This window comes from Lithobates pipiens, unplaced genomic scaffold (genome assembly GCF_037356315.1).
Source record: "Lithobates pipiens isolate NorthernLeopardFrog02 unplaced genomic scaffold, aLitPip1_a1.2 Scaffold_28, whole genome shotgun sequence".
Taxonomy (NCBI): Eukaryota; Metazoa; Chordata; class Amphibia; order Anura; family Ranidae; genus Lithobates; species Lithobates pipiens.
Genome location: NW_027507789.1, coordinates 176,083,162 through 176,102,677, shown reverse-complemented (window position 1 = coordinate 176,102,677; position 19,516 = coordinate 176,083,162).

The window sequence follows — 19,516 nt, the reverse complement described above, 5'->3', positions numbered from 1 at the left end:
CTATATTTATTTTAAAGGGACAGTGCATTCTTATGTGTTCTTTTTAGTTTTATATCTTACACATTGATAGGTGGTAGCTTGCAGCAGTCCCCTAATTTCATTCATTATAGCTATTGAGTTTACAGTGCCTTGAAAAAGTATTCATGCCCCTTGAAATTTTCCACATTTTGTCATGTTACAACCAAAAAAATGTAAATGTATTTTATTGGGATTTTAGGTGGCAGACCAACACAAAGTGGCACATAATTGTGAAGTGAAAAGAAAATGATAAATGTTTTTCAAAACCTTTTACAAATAAGTATGTGAAAAGTGTGGTGTGCATTTGTATTCAGCCCCCCTTAGTCAATACTTTGTAGAACCACCTTTCGCTTCCATTACAGCTGCAAGTCTTTTTGTGGATGTCTCTACCAGCTTTGCACATCTAGAGAGTGACATTTTTGCCCATTCTTCTTTGCAAAATAGTTCAAGTTCTGTCAAATTCGATGGAGAGTGTCTGTGAACAGCAATTTTCAAGTCTTGCCACAGATTCCCAATTGGATTTAGGTCTGGACTTTGACAGGACCATTCTAACACATGAAAATACTTTGATCAAAACCATTCCATTGTAGCTTTGGCTGTATGTTTAGGGTTGTTGTCCTGCTGGAAGGTGAACCTCCGCCCCAGTCTCAAGTCTTTTGAAGACTAATGCCGTGTACACACGGCCGGACTTTGACAGCAAAGGTCCGACAGAACAAATCCATTGGACAATTCGATCGTGTGTGGGATTCATTGGACCTTTGCTGTCGAAAAATCAGACAGACTTTAGATTTCGAACATGTTTCAAATCTTTCCGACGGACTCGAGTCAGAATGAAAAATCTATTCGTCTGTATGCTAGTCCGACGGACGAAAACCGATGCTGGGGCAGCTATTGACTACTGGCTATGAACTTCCTTATTCTAGTCTGGTCGTACGTCAACACGGTCAAATCCGTCAGACCTTGGTGTGATTGTGTGTAGCCAAGTCCGTTCGTTCAGAAAGTCAGTTGGAAGTCCGCAGAAAGTCCATCGGGAAAACCGTTGGACCTAGTCTGCCGGAAAGTCCGGTCATGTATACGCGGCATAACAGGTTTTCTTCTAAGATTGTCCTGTATTTGGCTCCATCCATCTTCCCATTAACTCTGACCAGCTTCCCTGTCCCTGCTGAAGAAAAGCATCCCCACAACATGATGTTGCCACCACCATGTTTCATGGGGGGGATGGTGTGTTCAGGGTAATGTGCAGTTTGCGTTTTCTGCCACACATAGTGTTTTGCTTTCAGGCCAAAAAGTTCAATTTTGGTCTCATCTGACCAGAGCACCTTCTTCCACATGTTTGCTGTGTCCTCCACATGGCTTCTCGCAGACTGTAAATGGGATTTCTTATGGCTTTCTTTCAACAATGGCTTTCTTCTTGCCACTCTTCCATAAAGGCCAAATTTGTGGAGTGCACGACTAATGCTGCGTACACACGACTTTCCGGCAGACTAGGTTCGATGGGTTCAGTCTGTTGGACAATCCGATCGTGTGTGGGCTAGTCCAACCATTTTTTATAAAAGAAACATCCGATGGACCTAGAAATAGATCATGTTTCAAATCTATCCAACAGACTCAAGTCCAACGGACTAAAAATTGGGAAAAGCGTTCATCTGTGTGCTAGTCCGACGGACCAAATACGACGCAAGGGCAGCTATTGGCTACTGGCTATTGAACTTCCTTGTTTAGTCCCGTCTTACGTCATTACGTTCAAAACGAATGGACTTTCGAACAGACTTAGTCCGTTTGTTTAGAAAGTCCGTCTGACCTCCGCCAAAAGTCAGGAAGACCGTCATACCTAGTCCGTCAAAAAGTCCAGTCGTGTGTACGCGGCATAATAGTTGTCCTGTGAACAGATTCTCCCACCTGAGCTGTGAATCTCTGCAGCTTCTTCAGAGTTTCCATGGGCCTCTTGGCTGCTTCTCTGATTAATGCTCTCCTTGTCTGGCATGTCAGTTTAGGTAGATGGCCATGTCTTGGTAGGTTTGCTGTTGTGCCATAATCTTTCCATTTTCTGATGATGGATTGAACAGTGCTATGTGAGATATTCAAAGCTTGGGATATTTTTTTTATAACCTAATCCTGCTTTAAACTTCACCCCAACGTTATCCCTGGCCTGTCTGGTGCGTTCCTTGGACTTCATGATGCTGTTTGTTCAATAAGGTGCTCTAACAAACCTCTGAGGGCTTCACAGAATGGCTATTTATACTGAGATTAAAATACACACAGGTGGACTCTATTTACTAATTAGGTGACTTCTGAAGGCAATTGGTTCCATTAGATTGTAGTTATACTTTACAGATATTTATTTGTAACAAATTTTTAAAACCATTTATAATTTTTCATCCACTTCACAAAAATGTGTCACTTTGTGTTGGTCTATCATATAAAATCCCAATAAAATACATATATCTCTTGTATGAAAGGATGGATTGATAATATTTAATTTACTTTATCTTATTTGTTAGGGCAATAATTATTCTTGAGGTTAATATAGCTAAATATATATAATATATACACAGAATCCCTCAAACTGCCCGCATTCTCCACCAATTGTAGGCTGACCCTCTACAATATATATATATACATACACACAGTATCTCACAAAAGCGAGTACACCCCTCACATTTTTGGAAATATTTTATTATATTGTTTCATGTGACAACACGAGAAATGACACTTTGCTACAATGTAAAGTAGTGAGTGTACAGCTCGTATAACAGTATAAATTTGCTGTCCCCTCAAAATAACTCAACACACAGCCATTAATGTCTAAACCGCTGGCAACAAAAGTGAGTACACCCCTAAGTGAAAATGGCCAAATTGGGCACAATTAGCCATTTCCTCGTCCTGGTGTCATGTGACTCGTTAGTGTTACAGGGTCTTAGGTGGGAATGGGGAGCAGGTGTGTTAAATTTGGTGCTATCGCTCTCACTCTCTTACTGGTCACTGGAAGTTCAACAATGCACCTCGTGGCAAAGAACTCTCTGAGGATCTGAAAAAAAGAATTGTTGCTCTACATAAAGATTGAACAAAGAAGTTGAGTGCAAGTGCTCAGCGTTATTTCCAGAGGTTGTCTTTGGGAAATAGACATATGAGTGCTGCAGGCATTGCTGCAGAGGTTGAAGGGGTGGGGGGTCAGCCTGTCAGTGCTCAGACCATATGCCGCACACTGCGTCAAATTAGTCTGCAGGGCTGTTGTCCCAGAAGGAAGGCTCTTCTAAAGATGATGCACAAGAAAGCCCCCAAAGGGGTGTACTCACTTTTGTGAGATACTGCTGTGTATGTAGATATATATATGTATATACATCATGTGTGTGTGTGGTTTTTGTTTTGTTTTTTAGAATTTGACGATGATGACTATAGTGACGATATCAAATGTGCTCTCCAAATTTTAAAAACTGCAAAACTATATGCTTGGTAAGTATAGCCTCTCCTCTCCCGGGGTGAAACATGTTATAGAATGAGGCAGCATTGTTTGCAATGCACTTTTTTCTTCTTATTGAGAAGAAATAAATAATTTGGCTGTGGTGCAGCTTCTTACACTTCAAGTAAGTGTAGCAACAGTTTCTATACAGCTCAAGGCAGTGGCAACTGGTGCTCAAAATTTTTGGGGTGCATAACAAACTGAAAAATTCTGAAAAAAAACATAAATTACAGCCTCACTGTGCCATAAAATGCAGCCATTGTACCATCAAAAGCAGCCACTGTGCCCTTCAATTGCTGTCACTGTGCCCATCAAACGCAACCACTGTGCCCATCAAATGCAACCACTGTGCCCATCAAATGCAACCACTGTGCCATCAAACGCTGCCACTGTGCCCATCAAATGCTGCCACTGTGCCAAACGCTGCCAATGTGCCCATCAAATGCTCCCACTGTGCCCATGAAATACTGCCACTGGGCCATCAAACTCAGCCACTGTGTCCATCAATTGCAGCCACTGTGCCCATAAATTGTCACCACTGTGCCCATCAAATGCAGCCGCTGTGCTCATCAAACGCTGCTGCTGTGCCCATCAAACGCTGCTCCTGTGCCCATCAATCGCTGCTGCTGTGCCCATCAATCGCTGCTGCTGTGCCCATCAAATTCTACCACTGTGCCCATCAACTTCTACCACTGTGCCCATCCAATGCTGCCACTGTGCCCATCAAATGCTACCACTGTGCCCATGGAATGCTGCCACTGAAACCCCCCGCCCGCTCGTCGTCTGCCCAGCACTTCCCCTGTCTCGGCAGGGCAGCGGGTGATGGCGGTGAGTGGTTTCTGCCATGGACATGCTCCTCCATGTCTTCTCCCATCCTCTCCTATAGGCGATTGGACGCCTGATAGGCGTCCAATCACAGCTCCTGTCATTTTAGCTAATCAGGTCACGGGTAACAGACCTGTGGCCCTGATTGGCGGAGAGGCGGTTCAGAGTTAGAAATGCAAATATTCATTCGCTTTTCTAATACACCTGGGTGAACTGCGAGCACCAAGCATGGCGCTTACAGGTAACCTTTTTTGACACCTATTAGAGCCTAGGGCTTTAATCAGGTGCTTCGAAAACACCCCCCACGGGCGCCTGAATAGAAGGGGGCAGCAGCGGCCATGGATAGATTCATGCATAGAGATTCTGGTCATAGAGGGGGTGGCTGGAGAGAGGGGGCGGTGCCCGTGTGCCCTTATGGACACACCGCCACTGGGGCAGGGTATGATTAGGACAGAATTGTTTGATGATGGTAATCATGCTTTTTATTCATCACTGTTGAATAAATAGGTCCCACAGCAATCTCCTAAAGAAGAGTGGATTTTGGATTGTGGATCTTTCCCTGACACAAGTTAATATAAACAAGCCGTGTTATAGTAGCTGCCACCTCTTCTACTCATATACATGGGTGACCTGACCTGCAATGGACTAACCAGTCAGGAAAGATAATAATACTGAGCATATATGTATGAATGAGGTCTTGATAAAATTATTTAGTATAGGAATTTTCATAGCACCATACTGTGCATTCCCATCAGTCCCTGTGCTCTAGGATCTTGCAATTTAAACAAATACTGCAGCTGCTAACTTTTTCGTTTCAATATATTTTATTTTCATAACAATAAAAGACAGTAGTACATCCGGATAAAACAAGGAATGACAAGCATTTTCAGTCCTGAATCGACCAATCAGTCCATAGTACTAACATAGCAATGCAAGAGAGTCGTACAAACAGCAAACAGAATTTGTTAAGAGAAATGTAAACTGAAAGACCTGAATAATCTCTGAATCTCTGAACGTCCGAAAAAGTCTCCATGTGCAACTGTTCAGAGCCCAGGCTTATTGGTTGATGAAAAAAAAAGGGGGGGACCCTGCCACCCCAGAAGGGACCTTGCTGTGGCTGAAGCCACCAACCTCCACCACCCCTGAGTAGAGGGTAACCGAAAGCTGCACCCGCCTGAGTATACACACTAGCCAGGTCCAAAACATTGGGATATAAAACCATAGAGCATGGCTAGTCATCTATGAGACTAAGGGAAGGTTCTAATACCATCTAGGAGGGGCAACAGAGTCCAAAGTAGCTAGCAAGGATTCGTATCTAGGGTTCGGAACATTCGGGTTCTGGCCCGCCCAGTTGTGTATATTTTGACCATGAACTAGGCATGACTGGCCTTGTTCTGGTAATGAGTTCATGCGACTGAAAGTCTGCACTCTGGTATCAGCAGGAAGATGAGAACGGAAGAGAAGAAAGGAAAAAGGAGAATAGAAAGAAATAGAAGAGATAGGGATAAAGTATCTCTAGCAGGAGTCCACCAGGGGGTGAGGAACGGGATCCTGATCTGTTCGGGGTTACTGGGACAGAGCAATTCCCACAAATTTTGCCCAGGGTTCCCATGTGGCTTTGAATTTTTCCGAGTGATCTAAGAGTACACTTGCCACCTTTTCCTGGATCATAATCCAGGAAATTTTCCTTTTGGCCAGGAGGGTTGAAACATTAGGTTGTTTCCAAGCCTTGGCAAGAGTAAGCTTGGCTCCCATTATGATGAACTTAATAAGGCGTTGTGTACTCCTGGAGGCTCCTTCCACTGGGAAATTAAGGAGCGCAATGAGAGGGGACATTTGTACAGGGATGGCGGATAATTTGGAAATCCAGGCGAAGATCCTGTGCCAGAAGTGACGTATTCTGGGACAAGTCCACCAAATGTGCAATATATCGCCTCTCAGGTTGCCACCTCAAAAACATAGAGGGGATGTTGATGGGAATATTTTGGCTAACTTCGAGGGAACCAGGTACCATCTTGTTATTACCTTAACACTAGCTTCAATCATGCCAGGGTTAAGAATGCCTCTGTAGGACTTGAGAAAATGTCTGTGCCAGGTGTCAAGTTCCAGATTTGGTTTAGGTCCTCCTCCCAAGCTTGCATGTATGATGTCTTGGAGCATGTGGAGGAAAGTGCTTTGTAGATGACCGAGATCCCCTCCCCCCTGCTCATCAGCCTGGCCACACCACGTTTCATATGCTGTCATTTGGGGACCACTAGGTAGTGTTTTGCATTTTTTGTGTAAGAAGTTTGAGATCTGAGTAAATCGGAATAATTCAGTTGGGGGCATGTCAAGTTTGCTAACACAGTAAGCTTTAGAGAGTGGGCCTAGAGGTCTGAGGAAGTGTCCAATTCTGTAAAGCCCTTTGTCAAGCCACCACTGAAAGGCTTTTATGTCAAGGTCTGGGGGGAAATTTGGGTTGCGGAAAATGTGGGACAATGGCAGCATGGGAGAGATTAGCTGGCAATTATTTTTTAAGCTGTCCCATAGAGCAAATGAGTGGGAAAGAGTAGGGGATAGTATTGGGGGTCTTAGCTTTTTAGGGCTCCAAAGAAGGTAGTCTAGCGTGTGAAGAGGTACCACCTGTCTCTCAATGTGTATCCAGTCAGGCTGTTCCCAGCGAGAATAAACTGCCGATATCTGTGCTAACTGGGCTGCTTGGAAGTAGCGGAGTAAGTTAGGAAGGCCTAGTCCCCCCTCCGACTTGGATCAAAACAAGATTGATTTTGAAAATCTATGACCTCCTTTACCCCTAATAAATTTGATAATTTTGGCTCGAAAGCGTTGTAGGCGAGCTCTGTCTACTGGGATCGCAAGAGCCCTAACATAGTATAGTATGCGAGGGAGTAAGGTCATCTTGATCGTATTAATTTTGCCCAGTCAGGACAGGGACAGCCCAGACCACTTGGTGAGGTCTTCCTCCAGTTTTTGGTAAAGAGGTGGGTAATTAGCTTGATGGAGGAGTTCGATCCTGGAGGTTAATTTAATCCCCAGGTACGAGATCGTTGAGTCGCTCCAGTTAAACTTAAAGCTGTCCCTGTGTCTGGCCAGGAGAGGGCCAGGGATATTAATATTGAGTGCTTGGGATTTGTTATAATTAACCCTGAGTCCTGAAACAGCTCCAAAGACATCGAGGAGACAACAAATATTGGGCAGCAAGATCAGTGGGGAAGAGACGAACATTAAGATGTCGTCCGCAAATAAAGCAAATTTGTGCTGACGAGAGCCGCATTAAATGCCCTGAATGTTTGGGTTATTCCTGATGGCTATGGCCAATGATTCAATTGCTATGGCAAATATCAGCGGGGACAGCGGGCAACCTTGTCCGGTGCCTCTATATATGGGGAAAGATTCAGAGTAAAATCCCTACAGACGCACCTGGGCTGAAGGGGAAGAGTAGAGGGCATGCATGACATTAACCACTTGCTGACCGCCGCACGACGATGTACGTCCTATTTTTGAAGAGGAATATCTCGGTAACGGAGATATCCATCTCTTCAGGCGGCGGTCGGCTGTACGATAACGGTGGTCTCCGCGGCGGATTCGCCGGGAGATCACCGCTATCGGCGGCAGGAGAGGTGCCACCCCCCCTCCCGCCGCCCCCCCCGGACCTTCCGCCGCTTACTGGAGCCGTCGGTAGCGGCGGAGGCGATCGGGTCCTTCCATCTGCTGGGCATAGAGACAAGTGAGGCTAAGATGGCCCCCACTCGTCTCTATACCATAGGAGGGCGGAAGCGACGTCAAAACGTCACTTCCGCCCATACCTCTTAAAGGTATTTTCTTATTTTTTTTTTCTTTTTTTTTTTTTGCATTTTAGCCCAAATATGGGATCTGAGGACTTTTTGACCCCAGATCTCATATTTAAGAGGACCTGTCATGCTTTTTTCTATTACAAGGGATGTTTACATTCCTTGTAATAGGAATAAAAGTGATCCATTTTATTTATTTTTTAAAACAGTGTAAAAATAAATAAAATAAATTAAAATAAATAAGAAAAAAAATAAAATTTTTTTAAAAACACCCCGTTATGACGAGCTTGCGCACAGAAGCGAGCGCATACGTGAGTAGCGCCCGCATATGAAAACGGTGGTCAAACCACACATGTGAGGTATCGCCGCGATCGGTAGAGCGAGAGCAATAATTCTAGCCCTAGACCTCCTCTGTAACGCAAAAAATGCAACCTGTAGAATTTTTTAAATGTCGCTTATGGAGATTTTTGAGGCTTAAAGTTTGACGCCATTCCACGAGCGGGCGCAATTTTGAAGCATGACATGTTGGGTATCAATTTACTCGGCTTACCATTATCTTTCACAGTATAAAAAAAATTGGGCTAATTTTACTGTTGTCTTATTTTTTTATTCAAAAAAGTGAATTTTTTCCCAAAAAAGTGCGCTTGTAAGACCGCTGCGCAAATACGGTGTGAAAAAAAGTATTTCAATGACCGCCATTTTATTCTCTAGGGTGTTAGAAAAAAAACAATATAAAATGTTTGGGGGTTCTAAGTAATTTTCTAGCAAAAAAAACTGTTTTAAACATGGAAACACCAAGTCTGAAAAAGAGGCCTGGTCCTTAAAGAGGAAGTAAACCCTTCCAAACAACTTGGACCTATAGGTAAGCCTAGATTAAGGCTTACCTGTAGGTCCAAGCAATATCTCCTAAACCTATATGGTTTAGGAGATATTTGCCCGAAAATGGGCACCGCTGTCTACGGCGCATGCAGCGCGCGCAGGCGCACTAAATGCGGCAAATCCAAGAATGGATTTGCCAAATTTGTCGACTCCCGTGCGCATGCGCAGGAGTGACGTCATCGCGGCTTCGCCGTATGACAGCGGCGGAGCTGCGAGGCGCGACTCCCGTGCGCATGCGCGGGAGTGACGTCATCGCGGTTGCGCCGCTGTGATTCGTCGGAGCTGCGAGACGCCACAAGCAACATGGATGCGGCGGACTACAGGGGACAGCGGCGACTTCGCTGGCTCCTGTGTCAGGTAAGTGACACATAATGAGCTACTATGCGATGCATAGTAGTCCATTATGCTTTACCTTTGCAGGGAAAAAAAGAGGAAGTAAACCCATCAGGGTTTACTTCCTCTTTAAGTGGTTAAGGAATGAAGCACCAAACCCCCAGCGCTGTAGGGTATTGAAAATATATGGCCAGTGAACAGTATCAAATGCTTTTTGGAGGTCTAATAAGAGCAGGCAACCCTGTCTGGGAGAGCTCCCGTCCCAGTTTGAAATGAGAAGTGATATTACATCTATGGCTCGGCGAGTTTTATCGGGGCCCTGTCTCCCTGGAATGAAACCTACTTGGTCTTTGTGAATGTATAAGCTAATGAAGGAGGCCAGGCGGTCTGCAAGGATTTTAGTCAGAATCTTCAAGTCATTGTTGATGAGGGAAATAGGTCTATAATTACCGACCGAGCTAGCATCTTTGTTTGGCTTTGGAAGGACCGTGATATGGGCCTCATTGAGAGCGGAGTCCAGCTGTCCCCCCTGACGGAGAGCATTGAGGAAACGAGCCAGATATGGGGCGATCGTTGTCGAAAATGTTTTGTAATAGGGTATTGAAAAGTCATCCGGTCCAGGGGCCGAATGCGATTTCAAATTTTTAATAACTGCGCACACTTCGTCTGCCGAGATGGGGGGCGTCCAGTTTCTGACGGTGTCTGTCTTCTAATTTGGGGATTGGGATGGTGTCAAGGAAGCTGTTGATTTCCGCTGGGGAGGGGCCATGAGCTCCGCTGTATAAGGATTTGTAGAAATTGTGGAATTCCTGCATGATGCGTTGGGGGTTCTGGGATAGGGTACCGCCTTGAATTTTAATTTTGGGGAGGGCTGGGGATCTGAATTTGGGTGTTAGTCTGCTTGCTAGCATGGGACCAATATTGTCACCTTGGCAATAGAATCTGGCTCTATTCCAGCGTAGCCATTTCTCTGCCTTGGTGGTTAGAGCAAGGTTCAAAGCTGCCCTAGCAGGGTCCAGTTTAGACGTGGGGACAGTGCTCAAGTTTTTTTTGTGTTGCTTAACTAACGTGGTGTATTCCTTATCCAATTTATCAATGTTTGCTTTGTTAGTTTTGTTAATTTGAGATGCTATTTGGATTAGTTGACCTCTAATCACTGCCTTGTGGGCGGCCCATAGGCATGTAGGATCTATGTCAGGTGTGTCATTCGTGAGAAAATAGTTACAGATATTGTTTTCAATTTCCTGTGCTCCGATGGGGTCACTCAGGATAGACTCATTAAGTCTCCAACGCCTGCAAGGTTTGTAGCTCGCAGGGCGTCGGAGTATCAATACCACCATCGAGTGATCCGACCAAACCACATCTTTGATACAGGCTCTGTTTGCAAGTGGAATGGAAGCTGAGGTAACAAGGATATGATCTATCCTTGCGCAAGACCTGTGGGGGTTCGAGTAGTGCGTGAAATCTTGTAAGGTCGGGTTAACTTCTCTCCAAATATTGATGAGGCCATGTTGGAAAAGCAACTTAGCTATGCATAGGCTTTGTTTAGTGGGTCTGGTTAGGTGTTTGCCCGGGGAGCGTGATTTGTCCAACCCCTGGTCGAACGCGGTGTTGGAGTCGCCTCCAAAAATTACTGTGCCCTCCAGCAGTGGGGTCAGGGTTTTCAGCATGTGCTGGAAAAAAGCAAGCTGGCCTCTCTTGAGGGCCTAGTAAGAAATTAATGAGTATAACTTGGCATCTAATTCACCCACTACAAGCAAGAATCTTCCTTCCAGGTCCTTGAATTCAGACTTTAGAGTGAATTTGCATCGTTTAGAGATAAAGATGCCCACGCCCCTAGTTTTATCATCAGCGTTGGCCAGAAAGAAGAGGGGGAACTTGGAATGGATAAAGGATGGGCCAAATCGTTTAGGGAAATGTGTTTCTTGCAGTAGAACCACATCCACCCGTTGTGCTTGCAGGTACTGGAAAACTTTGCGACGCTTAAGTGGGGAGTTTAGACCTTGCGCATTGTGGGATACTATTTTGAGAGGAGATGTTGTTAAGGGTATGTCAGCCACTGAGCAGAGAGGGGGGACTGTCGAGGCAACCCCAAGCACTTACCCTCGCGTGTCCATTGAACCCAGAAAGACTCACATGCCAGACGAGGACCCCAGGGAGTTGCTGATAGAATTGTGGATCCACCCCCCCAGCTGACTCCTGCAAAGATAAGGCAATGAATAACAAAGCCAAGAGATGGGAATGAAAGGAAGAAAAGAAAGTCGGAAGACAAGAGAGTCATCCGTATATTGGAGGGGACAGAGTCCTCCAGAAGAGTGGAGAAGTTATGTAAACAGAAAATCCCTCCAAGAGGCAGGGATTAGACTCGCTCAGCCACCGGGGAAGAACCTAGGTAACTAGACAATGGGAGGCGCATGAACACCACCCCATGGGAGGCCTCTTATATAACAAGATGGCACCCGACTAGCTATGACCTATGCTCCTCCAATGTATCGTGTTAGCAGAAAGAAATATGAGTGGAGGAGAATAAGGCGTTAAGAGCAATGAACAGTAATCTAAGTGGCATAGCAAATAGAAATATCAACAAAAACCTGGATCCCAATGGAAATTCAAGTCCTGGATTTAAGGCAAGAGGAAGGAGAAAAAAACAAAAACAAAGGGGGGGGGGGGATATGGAAACGTCCCCTGGTGTCAGTGGGGGAAATTGAAGCTCACACCCCCTCCCCTCATTCCCCCACCAGGTAAGTAGGGGAAGAAGTGAGGTGGGAGGAAATCCATAGGCAAGTGCTCCGTGAAGCCTCATGGCTTACTCCCCAACCAGTGCCTGTTGTTAGTCCACCTCGGCTGAGATCTTAGAGAGCATTCAAAGAGGGAGGCCAGTTCAAGGGGCACAAGTGGGGGAGCAGGCCTTCCCAGAAAGTTTCTGAGGAGGATAAAAGAAACAACTGGAGTCCTTCCAGGTAGCAGAATCAGGGAGGTATGGCTTCCTTGGACTTCTTAGATCGTGCGGTTTCCCAAACCGGAGTCAGGGGGCTGGTGGGGAGTTGTCTTTTAGCTGAATTCGGTGGAAAACCTTGTTGACGAGGGTTCGGGGCCTCGTGCAGCAAGAGTTTTTCACCTTCTTGCAAGGAGCCAAAGGTGTAAGCTTTGCCTTTTAGCAGAAACTTGAGTTGGAATGGAAAGAGCCACCAGTACTTGATTTCCCTGGCCATCAGGACTTGAAGCAGTGGTTTTAAGGCTCTCCTCTTTTGGATAGTAGACGGGGATAAGTCCGCAAAAATCTGCAGTTGGTGACCTTGAAATACAATTTTGGGTAAGGTTCTCAATTTACGCATTATCTCCTCCTTAACCGAGTAGAAGTGTGGCTTGACCACGATGTCAGCTCTGGGGGGTTTGAGAGCTCTGTGGGCCCGGTCAAGCTCCAGTTGGTGTTGCGGGGTGTCTGGAAGCAGATCCTTGATGAGAGAAGTGATGGTTTCAGGGACATCCTTGTAGGATTCAGGGAGCCCCCTGACCCTGAAATTGTACCTTCGATTTCTATTTTCAAGGTCATCAATTTTAGCCTGTGCAGTCTCTAGTTGTTCCTGTAGAGTCTGTATGCAAGCCGTGTTTTGATTGGTCCTGGTAATGGTGGATTCTAGATTGGTCTCAACAATTTCAATGCGAGCACCTATATGTTGTAGGTCAGCTTTAATGTCACTTGTTATTTTGTGAGCAGCATTGTTCAGGAGTTCTGCAAATTTTGCAAACAGGTCAGACACATTGATATGCTGCGGTAGGCCTGAAGCCTCGGGCTGTAGTGATGAGTGGGACTGAGGGGGTCCAGCCTCCATAGGTGAAAGTCCCAAGTCCGCCAGGGTGTGCTCCAGAAGTGAGGCAGTGTATGCTGGAGAGCTAGGGACCAGGGGGGGAAAGTCAGCTGAAGGGTCCGGTGGTAATAGAGATGGGGATACCGCTGTGTGGGGGCTTGGTGAGCAGGCAGGAGCGGAGCGGTGTGGGGCTGTCGCCATTTTGGCTATCTCTGACAGAGACAAGGTGGCTTCAAAAGCGGGCTTGAGGTTTCTCCTTACCGCTCCCGAGTTAAACGTCCATCTCAGGTGCCGCCGCACATGTGCCCCGCAGCTGCTAACTTTTAATAATTGGACACTTACCTGTCCCAGGGTCCAGCAATGCGGGGGATCGAAGCCCCGCTCATCTCCCCCTCCGTTCGGTGGCGCCGGCATTGTAACTGTGGGTGCCCGGCTGTGGCTTCATAAGTGCACATAAGTACTGCCCATCAGTGCTGCCTATCAGTGTCAATTAGTGCTGCCTATCAGTGCCACCTATCAGTGCTACCAATTAGTGCCCATCAATGCTGCCAATCCGTGCAGCCTATTAGTGCCAATCAGTGCTGCCTATCAGTGCCTATCAAATTACCTTCAAGTGCAATAACTTTTTAGTTGGGAGGTTCACATCATTATAGCACTTTGGAATTTACATTTTTTAGATTGTTGCACTTAAAGGGGTTGTAAACCCTCGTGTATTCTCACCTTAAAACTTCTGTCAGGGCTGGTACATGTCGCTCTACCCACTGAAGGATGTGAGTGACCTCCCGTGCAGTGCCTGAGCTTCTTGTTCCTCCTTGGTGATTGACGTATGCCACTGCCGTGGCGTTATCTGACTGGATCCTGATCGGATGCCCTCGAAGTCTTATGGACCATGTTGAGAGGCATAGCCTGATCGCTCTCAGCTCGAGCAAATTGATCGGCAAATTGGATTCCTCCACCGACCAGAGGCCCTGGGTCGACTGAACTCCCATTACTCCACTCCAGCCGGCTAGGCTGGCGTCCGTTGTGATCACTGTCCATTTCAGAGGTAGGAACGACTTCCCGGACCGAAGTGCCGGGGACCTCAGCCACCAGAGCAGGGAATCCCTGACTAACTGGTTTACCTGAATCTGCCGATCCAGGGACAATGGAGATTTGTCCCATTTTGTCAAAATCTCCTCCTGCAGGACTCTGGTGTGAAACTGGGCATACGGTACTGCCTCGAAGGAGGCCGCCATGAGCCCCATAACTCGCATGCAGAAGCATAGGGACGACCACCTGCAGTTCATCAACAGTTTTACCACGGCTCTGAGAGTCTGCAGCATGTCTGAAGGGAGAAACACTCTCACTTCCATGGAGTCCAGCAGTAAGCCTAGGTACTCCAAATGCTGAGTCGGTACGATCACCGACTTTTTTAGGTTCAACAGCCACCCAAATTCCTGTAGGGTCTGCATGGTGATCGCCACATCCTCCTCTAACTCTGAGGAGGAAGATGCCCTCAGGAGGAGATCATCTAGGTATCCCATGATCGTGATCCTGCGTTGCTGCAGCAATGCCAAAACAGGAGCCAATACCTTGGTAAAGACTCGGGGGCTGATGCCAAATCAAATGGGAGAGCCACAAACTGGTAGTGGGCTTCCCCGACTGCAAATTGCAGAAACCTCTGATGCCGAAGGCATATGGGTATGTGCAGGTATGCATCCTGGATGTCTAAGGACGCTAGGAAGTCCCCTTGATGGAGTGCGGCGATTACTGAGCGAACTGATTCCATTCTGAACCTCTGAACTTTCACAAAGTAATTGAGGGCTTTCAGGTTCAAGATTGGACGTACCCCTTCCTTTTTGGGGACTACAAACAGGTGTGAGTAGAACCCCTGGAAACCTTCAGATTCCGGAACAGGTACTATCACCCCACGACTCAGGTCCCTTGCGGCCCCCAACAGGGCCTCCCGGCAAGCCGAGAGAACGGGTATGCTGGAGGGGAAGAATGTATTTTGCGGCCAAGAGAGGAACTCTATCTTGTAGCCTGAGGAAATCAGATTGCAGACCCTTTGGTCGGACAGTCGAGAGTCCCACCGGGCTGAAAACTCCTGAAGGCGATCCCCCCCACCCACCCGTGTTGCGGGCGGGGGCAAACCTTCATGCGGTAGCACTTTTGGTTGCAGGCTTGCGGTTCCAGGGACGTTTTGGTCCTTCAGAGGTCGTCCTGTCGGGCTGGGGACACTTGGTTGAAGCCCCGGGCAGATGAAAAAGCCGCTTGTGAGTGGAGAATGAGGGCCCTTACCTACGGCGTGGCTCCTTAGCCTAATTGGCTTGTGGGAGTAGTGTACTCTTACCACCTGTGGCATTTTTAATAATGTCATCCAATGAGGCTCCAAAGAGCTGGTCGCCAAGGAGCAGAAGATCTGTCAGGGCTTTTTTGGAAGCCAAATCAGGCGCCTCAGCACCACTGCTGACACTGAAGCCCTGGATAACAGAGGGAGAGTATCCAGGGCCACGTCACAAATGTACTTCAGGCCTTGCACTAGTTGGTCTGCTAGTTCCACACAGACAGGAGAAGCCTGTTGCTCTCCCAATTTGCGGTGCAAAAGTTTTGCCCACTCGGTTAGTGTCTGAGACACAAGTGCGGATACCAGTACTGGTCGCATGGTTGACCCCACAATCATAAACAAGGAACGAGCCACTGCCTCGGCCTTCCTGTCCGTGGGGTCCTTAAAGGCAGGAGTCCCCTCTACCGGGATTGTGGTTACTTTGTTTAACCTGGATACTGGGGGGTCCACGACCGGAGGAGCCGACCACTTTTTGAGAAGGCTCTCCACAAAGGTGTAACACACGCCATGTATTTGGGGACCGAAAAGGTCAGTTGCAGTCGACCCTATTCCTTGTAAATGAACTTATCAAAATAAGTCAGATACGGGAACACCTTAGGTGAAGAGGCTGGCTTACGGGCCCCAAAAGGGATCACTACATCAGCAGAGGGATCTGCTGGCTCCTGAATTTTTAGGGTATCACGCACAGCTGTGATAAGTGCTCCAACAAGCGCTTTGTCACACATGGACCCGGACGGGGACTCATCCTCACTGTCTGATCGGTCCTGGTCAGTGTCATCGGAAATTACAGAGCCTCAGCAGGGCCCGAGTCTGCATCAGAGCTCTCCCTGGAGGACGGTGGGGCAGGGGCCGTTTTTTACCACCTTTGCGCCCACGCACCACCTCCATCTTGGCAATGAAGGAATTGAAGACCGGCAACAAAGCCACCAGAGGCCCTGCACAGTCTGCAGGTGAACCGGTTGCAATTGCCTGGATTTTGGGGAAGAAACACCAGTTTCTGAAGCCATGCTGACCCTACCCTGTCTGCCACCTGATGGGGACTTAGGACAGTGATGGTCCCACCCTCCTAACTGCTGCTGGCTGAGGGGCTCTTTCCTGCAGGACTCACCACCCTGACTGATTCTGCGCTGTCCACCTAGTAGTGTCTGCCACCAAGTGTCCAGTAGAAAGGACATAATCACAGGGAAAATGGCCGCCAAACTACAGGGAAATGGTCAGACAGTATGCTGCTCCTTGCCCCACCAAAGATGGCCGGGGAGCACAGTATACCATGAGGGACCACCTCCAGAGAGAGACCTACACACATCCAGGGCACAGCCAGCCAGCGCAGTCCCCCCCAGGTGAGAGCCCCCCCCCCCCGGAGAGCCCTTGTCTATGGCACACACAGCACTCAGCAGCCCATTCAGCATCACCCACAGGGAAGGGGGGGAGAAAGGGACAGGGAGAGAAGAGAGTGAGTTGAGGGACCTCCGAATCGACCTCCCAGGGAATGCCCAGCTGCTCAGCCCCACCAAGGCAGGGAGAGCTGTACTTACCAGTCCTGAAGAGCTGGAAGACATTCCATCACAGACCTTCTCCAGGTCCTTCTCCTTCACTAGGCAGTAAAAAAACTGAAGCTGCAAGGCAGGCTGTGGGGTTGTTACATAAGGGACCGCCCCTTGGGCGGAACTAGAAGGTTCTAGTTTTTATATTGCATGTTAACATGTTATGCCTAGTCCTCTCCTAAAGGTGGCATAACAACCCAATGGTCTAAGAGAGGAGCTGTGTCAGTCGGTGAATATAAGAGAAAATAGGTTTAACCTTAAACTATGTAGAGGGTTCTTTACTGTAAGAGTGGCAAGGATGTGTAATTCCCTTCCACAGGCGGTGGTATCAGCGGGGAGCTCCCGCTGCTGTCAATCAAATCCAATGACGCGGGCACTGGGGGGGGGGGGTTCGGAACGAGTCAGGCATTCTGCATCTATCAAAAAGGGAATCTCCACCATATGGGGTATTCTAGGGAGCAAGTAAATAGAAAACTACATAAAATAAAGATTAAACTTAAATTTTATTAAAGCAGAATATCAAAAAATTATTACTGAAAAATAGCTGTTAAAATAAGAGCTGTGGTACAGGAGTTGTAAGCATTACAGCAACAACGCCAGTGGAACCATTTACAATATATAATAGTATACAATGGTCAAGTGCTGAAATGGTGGTAAACTGACGCGTTTCGACCCCTCCGGGTCCTCTTCAGAGGATTTGTACGCTGTGAAAGCGATAGCATATATTAAGATTAATAGTTAAAAACCACAGAATCAAATACAATAAAATCACAAAAAACATCTCTTTATAATTACCACTTGCATCGTGTTGCACAATATCTCCTGGACCTAAATCATCTAAATAAAACACCCTTATCAGGTCCCACCAAAGATCCCTGGCCAGTGGATGCACTGATGAAGGGAGCAGAAAACCGTCGGCGTGACTTACGAGGCGACACAGTGTTACGTTCCCAAAACCCGGACGGGGTGTGGAGGCTGTAAAAGGCATCTATGGTTAACTACTTTCGGACCATTTTGCTGGCTTAAGACCAGACCACTTCTTGCCATTCGGCACTGCGTCGCTTTAACTGACAATTGCATCGTGCGACGTGGCTCCCAAACAAAATTGACATACTTTCTTTCCCACAAATAGAGCTGTCTTTTGGTGGTATTTGATCACCCCTGCGTTTTTTTATTGTTGCGCTATAAACAAAAATAGAGCGACAATTTTGAAAAAAATGCATTATTTTTTTACTTTTTGTTATAATAAATATCCCCCAATAATATATAAAAAAACATTTTTTTCCCTCAGTTTAGGCCGATACGTATTCTTCTACTTATTTTTGGTAAAAAAAATGGAAATAAGTGATTATTGATTGATTTGCACAAAAGTTATAGCGTTTACAAAATAGGGGATAGTTTTATGGCATTTTTATTATTAATTTTTTTTCACTAGTAATGGTGGCGATCAGCGATTTTTATTGTGACTGCAACATTATGGTGGACACAGACATTTTTGATACATTTTTGGGACCATTGTGTAAATGACACTGGCAGTGAAGGGGTTACCCGTAGGTGGCAGTGTAGGGTTTAAGTGTTCCTAAGGGCGAGTTAATAACTGTGGAGGGCTGGGCTTTGTTTTAGTGAACACTGATCTCTGTTCCAATCACATGGAGCAGAGATCAGCATCACTTGTTGCTAGGCAGAATGAGGAGATTCTGTTTACAACGGCATCTCCTCATTCAGCCACCCCGTGAGGACTCACGGGGGTCCCTACCGGCACGGGAGCGCACCGCCGCTGGCGCAGTCGCGATGGCAGGGCGGCATTTAAAACTGGATGTACCTGTATGCCAATATGCCTGCCTGTGCCATTCTGCCGACATACATCAGTGTGCGCCAGACGGGTAGTGGTTAAGCATTAGGTATCAATGCCAGCATTCCCTGAATCAGCAAAAATACTGGTGTAATAAATATAATTGTTTAATACTTGATAACTGGATAACTACACCATTGATTAATGAAAAAAAAAGGGGGGGGTGGCAAAAGAAAAAAGGAAAGAGGGGGAAGGGAATGAGGTGAGGAATGTATGGTGGGATAGAAATGGGGGAACGGGGTGACAAAGGAAAGAAAGGGAAGGAAAAAGTGAAATGGAAAAAAGGGAAAGGGTAGAGGAGGAGAAAAAAAAAATGGGGGTGTATGTATGTGAGGATGCTAGCAGACTGTGACGATATTGGAACTTTGAGAGTGAATGTATTGCCAAATGTATGTGAGAAAAAGAGTGTATATCTGTGAACTAGTGACAATGTTGGAGTGGTGCGTATGAGTGTAGTGCCAAATGTGTGAAAAAAAAACTGCTTAAAATGAAAATAGAAAAATTACGAATGTGAAGCAAGAGTGAAAGCTACAGCAAAATAAATAAATAAATAAATGAACACACAGAAAACACAAAATGTGCAAGAGGCAAAAATAAATATACAGAGTGCTAGGAGGGGTGTCAAGAGCTATTGAAGTGACAATGTGCAAAAGTGTATAAAACTATAATAACAAAAGGTGAG